The sequence below is a fragment of the Columba livia genome, chromosome 4 (genome assembly GCF_036013475.1).
Source record: "Columba livia isolate bColLiv1 breed racing homer chromosome 4, bColLiv1.pat.W.v2, whole genome shotgun sequence".
NCBI lineage: Eukaryota > Metazoa > Chordata > Aves > Columbiformes > Columbidae > Columba > Columba livia.
In genome coordinates, this window is record NC_088605.1 from 5,247,095 (window position 1) to 5,254,419 (window position 7,325).

A 7,325-nucleotide genomic window follows, 5' to 3' on the forward strand; every position below is an offset into this window, starting at 1 on the left:
AACAAAGCCAAAGTCCTACCCTCTGTGGTGCTGTCTATTCAATAAATCCCAGGATGCTCAGTGTAATGGAAATTCTCCAGAGCCTAAGCCACAGTGAAACTGAGTGCAGAAAACATCCTTCAAATAAAGCTGGTTCATAAAACAGAATAATCAGGCAACTGAGAAAACATCCTGCAATATGAGTTCATAGTGTTCTAGGACTTGATGCTATAAAAAGATCTGTATCAGTGCATCCCTTCTTCCAGATAATTGGAGGGTTATAATACTGCACTACACTCCAAAACAGTTAAAATATAATACTACACTATGCATTTATTTGAAATAGCAGTTCTTGCTTGCTTACACCTTCATTAGTTTTATTTTTCCTTTTGAGTTTATCAGTATGTATTTTGTTGGATTCACATTTTTGTTTCAAAGTTTTCCAGTCACTCAGTATTTATTATATTGGTTTCTCTTGAAAGAAAACAAACCAAACCAAAAACCTCTTACTGATACATAAAAGTGTTCTTTAATACGTCCATTGAAAAGACTGTGATATGATTCTTCTATTAAATTACTAGATTATGTCTAGAGACTTCAGTGAAGTCCCTTCTTATCTAGCTCAAGGAAGGAGTCTCAAAATAAAGCCCAGTACATTTAATAGTCAACGCATAGCCTTTATTCGTAGCAGAATATGAAAAGAAATCAAAACAAGTTCTGACAGAGCGAGCATGATGAAAGCAGTGCTGTGTACAGATACTTGCTGCCTTTAGCTATCACAGTGATTCCTTTCTTCTAGCCTGGATTGAAAACACACATGTTTGGCAGGCTTGTTCTGAATTTTTTGTTCCAGGAGTCCCAGCTGTGATCTCACTCTGGGTAATGAAATATAAAAATTACAGATAGAGATATTAGATAGGCAGCATTTGCCAATAGATGAAACAAGGAAAGGGAATTTGCAAGCATGGCCCATATGTTGCTGCTGCCTTCAGTCTCCGTGAGACAGAAAATTACTTCTGCATCTGCACTATGGTCCAAGCAAGGCCATGAGCTCAAGCCCAAGTTCAAACTTCACAAACATGCACAGGTCTGAAACTCGGAAAACTCAGGTCTTTCAACGAAGCAACAACCTGCTGTCGTGGTTTGGTTGGGATTTTTTTTTGTTTTTTGTTTTGTTTTGGTTTTTTTGTTGTTGTTGTAGTCAATGGACCACATAACCTCTCTAGAAAGGCTCTCATATTCTCTGCTGGAAGGATGGACAGGATCTGAAAGATGTTCACCTCGTGCTCCCTGTATAACACTGTGCACCCCTATGTATTTCTTGTATAAAATAAACATGAATGCGTAGAGATACATCAGAGAGTGTGCTGAGCTTTTTTGCTTACCCCTATAAAGGAGGCACAGAGATCATTCCTTCTTTCACCTGTGGTTTCTGGAAATGTGCCTTCTACAGGTACTTATTTACGCAGTGGCTGGCAGAGTGAGGATTTAATGGGATTTATTTTTCTAAATGATAATTACCTAAGTTGTAGGGGCACAGCAGTTTCTGGTATTCCTTGTCTATCTTTTCAGGTAGAGAGGGAAAAATAATTTTGGAAAAATCCAGCTGGAAATTATTTCTTATTGATTTATACAGGAGTGGAGTTCTGTGCAGGAAACATAAGATTAACTTACCTTCAGTTTCTCTTTCCCTCATCCTTCCCAGCAACTGAAGAAACTAATTTTTCTGTGATACCCTTAATATCATTAAAGAAGATGTCCACAGGACAGTTAAGTGTTGAATTATCCTTTAGATGTGATTTTCTCAGTCTTTTCAATGGCAATAGAAAATACAAACGAAAAGGCAAACAGGTATGAAAGAACAGCCAAGCAAAGGAATTTGTCAATTAAAGATTCAAACTGAAATGTAGTGATCAGAAGGTTCTGGTAAAGCTTTCATGTGCTTTAGTGCATGAAAGTTAACCATAATAGCAATTAAACTTCTGTTGCAGTAAGATCAGTGACTTTTGTGGCATTTGGTGTTGACATTATGATCTCCTTAGACGTCTAAACTCACCTGTGGCTCTTTGAAACCATCTTCATTTAGTATTACTTGGGTAATTGGTTGAACTTCAGTCCTGTGGAAATTCAAACACTAAGTGTGGAGTAAATAAAGAGTACACATTCACAACTGTTGTCTGGAGATGTGAATGAATTAAGAATATTAAGAAACTGTTTGTCATAATAATAATAAAAACTTTATAACAACAACCCAAAAGCACAAGGATTTTCAGCTGTTTTTCCTAATCCTATTGCAACATCTCTGTACTATGTTGATGGGCTTTCTAAGATGAAGGATAAAGGATTTACTTCCTTATATTTTAGGAAAGGTACAAAATGGTACAATAAAATATGGTAACAACTTGTACCTCATGTTTTAAACACACACCAACAATTTCCAAATTAATATCTTCATCCTTCCTTCTAACAGCTAGCAGCCAACCTCACAGCCCTTTTTAGCCCGGTATTGCACTGCAAATAAGTCATTATCTTTTTGTGAACAGTAGTGCTAAGGATTGGTAAAATCCATTTCTAGAAATACCAAACTGTTGGCATCTAGGTGTTTTGTATCTACCTATAATCTCAGAAACTCATGTGACAATTTATATATAAAATTGCTACCTAATCTTAACTGCACTCCAGTAAGGCAGGCAAGAATTTTCATCCCGGCTGACAGATGGGGTAACAAACAAGGAAGAAAAGTGATGTGCACAGAATCTCCAAACTCTGTGATGAGAGTTACAACTCAAACTAACCCAGGCTGTTTCAATCTACAAAATCAGTTCACAAGGTGATACTAACAACCCGATGTCACAAAGGCCTGTCATTCCACACCGTACTGCACTGCCACAAGTTTGACAACAGTTCTGTATTGTTACCTACGATACAGCAACACTTGGTTAACTCCCTATTTCGTTATAACATTTTTAGTCATTATAAAGAAGAAATGTTTTTCTCCAGTTTGTACTAGGTGGATTAAGGGACATTGAGAATAGCAGGGTCACTAAGGTTAATTATATTTTATGTGTTCTTACTGAAGGTAATTTAATTTGGAGTTACCTAAAGGAAATAAGAAAAAGAAAATAGGCAGCATAGATAAGATTATTTGGCTTTTTATTCTGCATATTGAAAGCTCATTTGGTCTGTGAGAAATCACATTTCTCTCTGACCCAAAGCGCATCAGGTTAGCTCCTATTGTCAAATAACTGTCACAAGAATAGAGGGGGAGAGAATCCAAAATAGAAACATTTTTCACTATTTTGCAATTTCTGATGTTGCTTTTGTCCAGATGCATTCAATAATAGCAATATAAGTTTATAGTTTATTTAAAACAGCTGAGGAAATGCAATTTGCTTTAAATTTAGAGACTTGAACAAGGTCTTTTGCCATGAGTGAATGCAGAGAAACGATGCACACAGCCACGTTCCTCTATACTAAAGAGTTAACATTGTCAAAGTTAATTTCGTGCTTTTGAGATTGCAGGGATGTAAAGCCAGAGCTAGGAAGGACAGACAATTTTTATGCCAAATTAAGGATGACTCTAAAACCTAGTGACCTTTAAATGGGATGTGAAAATGAAGGATAATTGAGTGACATGTCTGCTAATTATTTAAAGGAATTAATAATTCAGGAACAGAGAACTAGCTCTGACCTGGTCTGCAACTTGAGGGGCATATATCCAATTTTGAGAATCCGTCATCTGCCTTGTGACCTCTGCTTGAGGTTTTCTAAATTCAGCCTAAGATATATGGGATAAATTAGAGTACTGGAAAATATAGCAAAGGTCAACTTGTAATTGTGTTTCCTGTAAGACAGAGAAGTTCAAAGCTGTCACTGTACCAGCAGACATCAAGTAATTTGAGACAGGGAAGGTACTGCTTCAGATACCCTGATTACAGAATGATGGGGTGGTTGGACATCTCTGAGGGCATCTTAGTGACTGCCCATAATTGCAGTTTGCTTGTTAACACTGGTCCAGGTTTCTGCCTACAGGTAGGTGTGAAATATGAGGAGGAGGTATACCTATGCTGACGGGTGGGGATTCATCTGAGCAGATGTCTGTCTGTATATACAGACAGATACAGATGTCTGTTTGTATATACGTACATGTGAGGCTGACATTCCAGGCTCCTTTTATAAGCAATAAAGGGGTCGTTCTGTGCACAATTAACATGATAGGTGTAGAAATAGTTCAGATTAATTAATAAAAGCCAGTGCAAATTTATAGGTGTAAAACAAACAAACAAAAACCAAACAAAACCAAACCAGCAAAAACAAACAAAAACCAAAACCAAACAAAAACCCAAACAAATAAAAACAAACAACCAAACAAAACCCCAAAACTTGAGGTCATGAGTATTTTGAAAATATTTAGCTGCGGATGAGATTCATCTTACAGAAGCCGCAGAGATCTTATAAAGAACTTGCTAACATGCATAGAGATTTTCCTGGGGCATGCATAAAAAATTCTGCAAACTACAGAAAAAATCAACCCTTCCCTGACTTTTTCATTTCAGACATAGTATTTTGCTAATCTTCTATGTATTAGCGTGGGGATTGAATAAAATGGTTTTGAAATGTCCAAGCAAGCTCACACTCTAACAAACCTTGAATAATGTAGTGCGCCTGATTCTTTTTCAGTCATCTTCATGATCGAAGTATCCTTTGGAAAAGTCAGCCAAGATGTTAGACACACACAAAACAGTAGGCATGAAGTTCAGAGCTTTTTATACCAGTATTTAACATGCCTTGAAAGCTAGGAGTTGATTTTTGAATGGGATATTCCTTGAAGAAAGAGATTTTCCAGCTGTAGCATTGTAGAGGTCTACCAAGCATGATGAATTAGCTGGGCTGAGTAGTGGCATTATGGTAGCTACGTAGGGGAGATATTTACAGAATCACAGAATGTCAGGAGTTGGAAGGGACCTTGAAAGCTCATCCAGTCCAATCCCCCCGTCAGAGCAGGAACACCTAGATGAGGTTACACAGGAAGGTGTCCAGGCGGGTTGGAATGTCTGCAGAGAAGGAGACTCCACAACCTCCCTGGGCTGCCTGGGCCAGGCTCTGGCACCCTCACTGGGAAGAAGTTTCTTCTCAAATTTAAGTGGAACCTTTTGTGTTCTAGTTTGTACCCATTGCCCCTTGTCCTACTGTTGGCTGTCACTGAGAAGAGCCTGGCTCCATCCTCCTGACATTCAACCTTCATATATTTGTAAACATTAATGAGGTCACTCCTCAGTCTCCTCTTCTCCAAGCTCCAGAGCCCCAGCTCCCTCAGCCTTTCCTCACACGGGAGATGCTCCACTCCCTTCAGCATCTTTGTTGCCCTGCGCTGGACTCTCTCCAGCAGTTCCTTGTCCTTCTGGAACTGAGAGGTCCAGAACTGGACACAATATTCCAGGTGTGGTCTCCCCGGGGCAGAGTAGAGGGGCAGGAGAACCTCTCTGACCTACTGACCACCCACCTTCTAATCCGCCCCAGGATGCCATTGGCCTTCCTGGCCACAAGGGCCCAGTGCTGGCTCATGGTTACCCAGCTGTCCCCAGGACCCTCAGGTCCCTTTCCCCTATGCTGCTCTCTAATAGGTCATTCCCCAACTTATACTGGAACCTGGGATTGTTCCTACCCAGATACAAGACTCTACGCTTGCCCTTGTTATATTTCATTAAATTTTTACCCGCCCAACTCTCCAGCCTGTCCAGGTCTCTGGATGGCAGCACAGCTTCCAGTGTCAGCCACTCCTCCCAGGTTTGTGTCATCAGCAAACTTGCCTAAGCCAATTAATGTTGGTATTTCTGCACAGCACTGCACCATGTCATGTATACATGTCCTGTGAGACATGCTAATTTGATGGGATTCAACTCACAGTTGACAGTTTCTGAAAGCAGGTGTCTACTTGTAGGTGCCTGTGTGTGAACTATGTTATCTTAGCTGTTCCATGTGGTGGAGATCTAGTCAATACGCTGGAATTTAAGAAAGTATTTTAGACAGTGTAGATACTTCCATTTGATCATCTGAACAGTTTGTACACTCATCTGTTTGTACTGGGCTATTATTTAGACACATCACATGCATTATGACACTAACATTTAAATGAAGTGAGACTGAGAGAGCTGGGTATGTTCAGCCTGGAGAAGAGAAGCTGAGGAGGGTCTCATCAATGTATTTTTAGGGTGGGTGTCAAGAGGATGGACCAGACTCCATTCAGTGGTGCCCAACGACAGGATGAGGGGCAACAGGCACAGACTGAAGTACAGGAGGTTCCATCTGAATATGAGGAGAAATTTCTTTCCTTTGAGGTGCCAGAGCCTGGACCAGGCTGCCCAGAGAGGTTGTGGAGTCTCCTCTGGAGACATTCAAACCTGCCTGGACACAACCCTGTGTGATCTGCTCTGGTGACCCTGCGTTAGCAGGTGGGTTGGACTGGATAATCCTCAGAGGTCCCTTCCAACCCCAACCAGTCTGTGATTCTGTGATCTGGAAGTTGAACTGCATCCATGATGTGCATCTGCCTTAATTTATTCATCTGGAAAAACAGTCAACATTATTTCTTGTCCTTACAAGCACACATGAAAGAGAGGAGAAGGAATGCATATGTTCCCTAAGAAGAGGGGAGCTATGTAACATTAATATTTACAAGCACACACAAAATCTCACTGTATATTCATTAAAATTGCAACAACTTCTACCAGTCTAAAGCTATCCACATATCACAGACATGTGACACAAAATCTAAAGTGTTTGTGTGTCTCAAAATAATTTTTCATGCCTGTTAAGATGGTGGATCCCTCTGGGGGACCATATGAAGCAACTTGTGTGCTCCAGGAAGGTGGTAGGTTGCAGAGAAGTCACACAGCATGAAGCCATGTACAAAACTCATACTGAAATTCGATCCCCGTGCCCAGAGCACAAAAAATCAATATGCACACTGTATAGAAAGGTTACAAGTCTCTTTCATCTAATACTAGCAAACCTTTCTCTCCATAAAAACAAAACACACAACACCAAAGAGCTTTAATGAATAACTGCAGTGTAGATCTGTCTTTTGTTATCAGCTACTGTCACAGAGGATTGTAATATTTTTTTTTCTCTCTCCAAGGCCCAGAAGTCATATTTCAGTTTTGAGTTTCTTTTATCGTTAAGCTTCCAAGTAGATATATATGATTCATAAATTCATTCTGAAAAGACTTCTGTTGGCTCATGCTTTAGTAGCAGTATGTGTTATTCGTTCAGCAGGAACAAATAGTTCTCCCAGACTGAAATTCAGTGACTCTCCATAAGGACTTTACAGAAAAATATTGAAGTTA

At 39.7% G+C, this 7,325-nt stretch overlaps 1 long non-coding RNA gene across 1 annotated transcript; it reads right to left on the reverse strand.

The window, feature by feature from the left end:
- Nucleotides 1-650: 650 nt before the first annotated feature.
- Nucleotides 651-3,013, reverse strand: LOC110364250 (uncharacterized). Its single transcript, XR_002422889.2, has 3 exons — nt 2,641-3,013; nt 2,036-2,096; nt 651-854 (listed from the first exon to the last, which is right to left on the reverse strand). It is a non-coding gene; the product is annotated as an uncharacterized LOC110364250 (long non-coding RNA).
- Between the last annotated feature and the right edge of the window lie 4,312 nt (nt 3,014-7,325).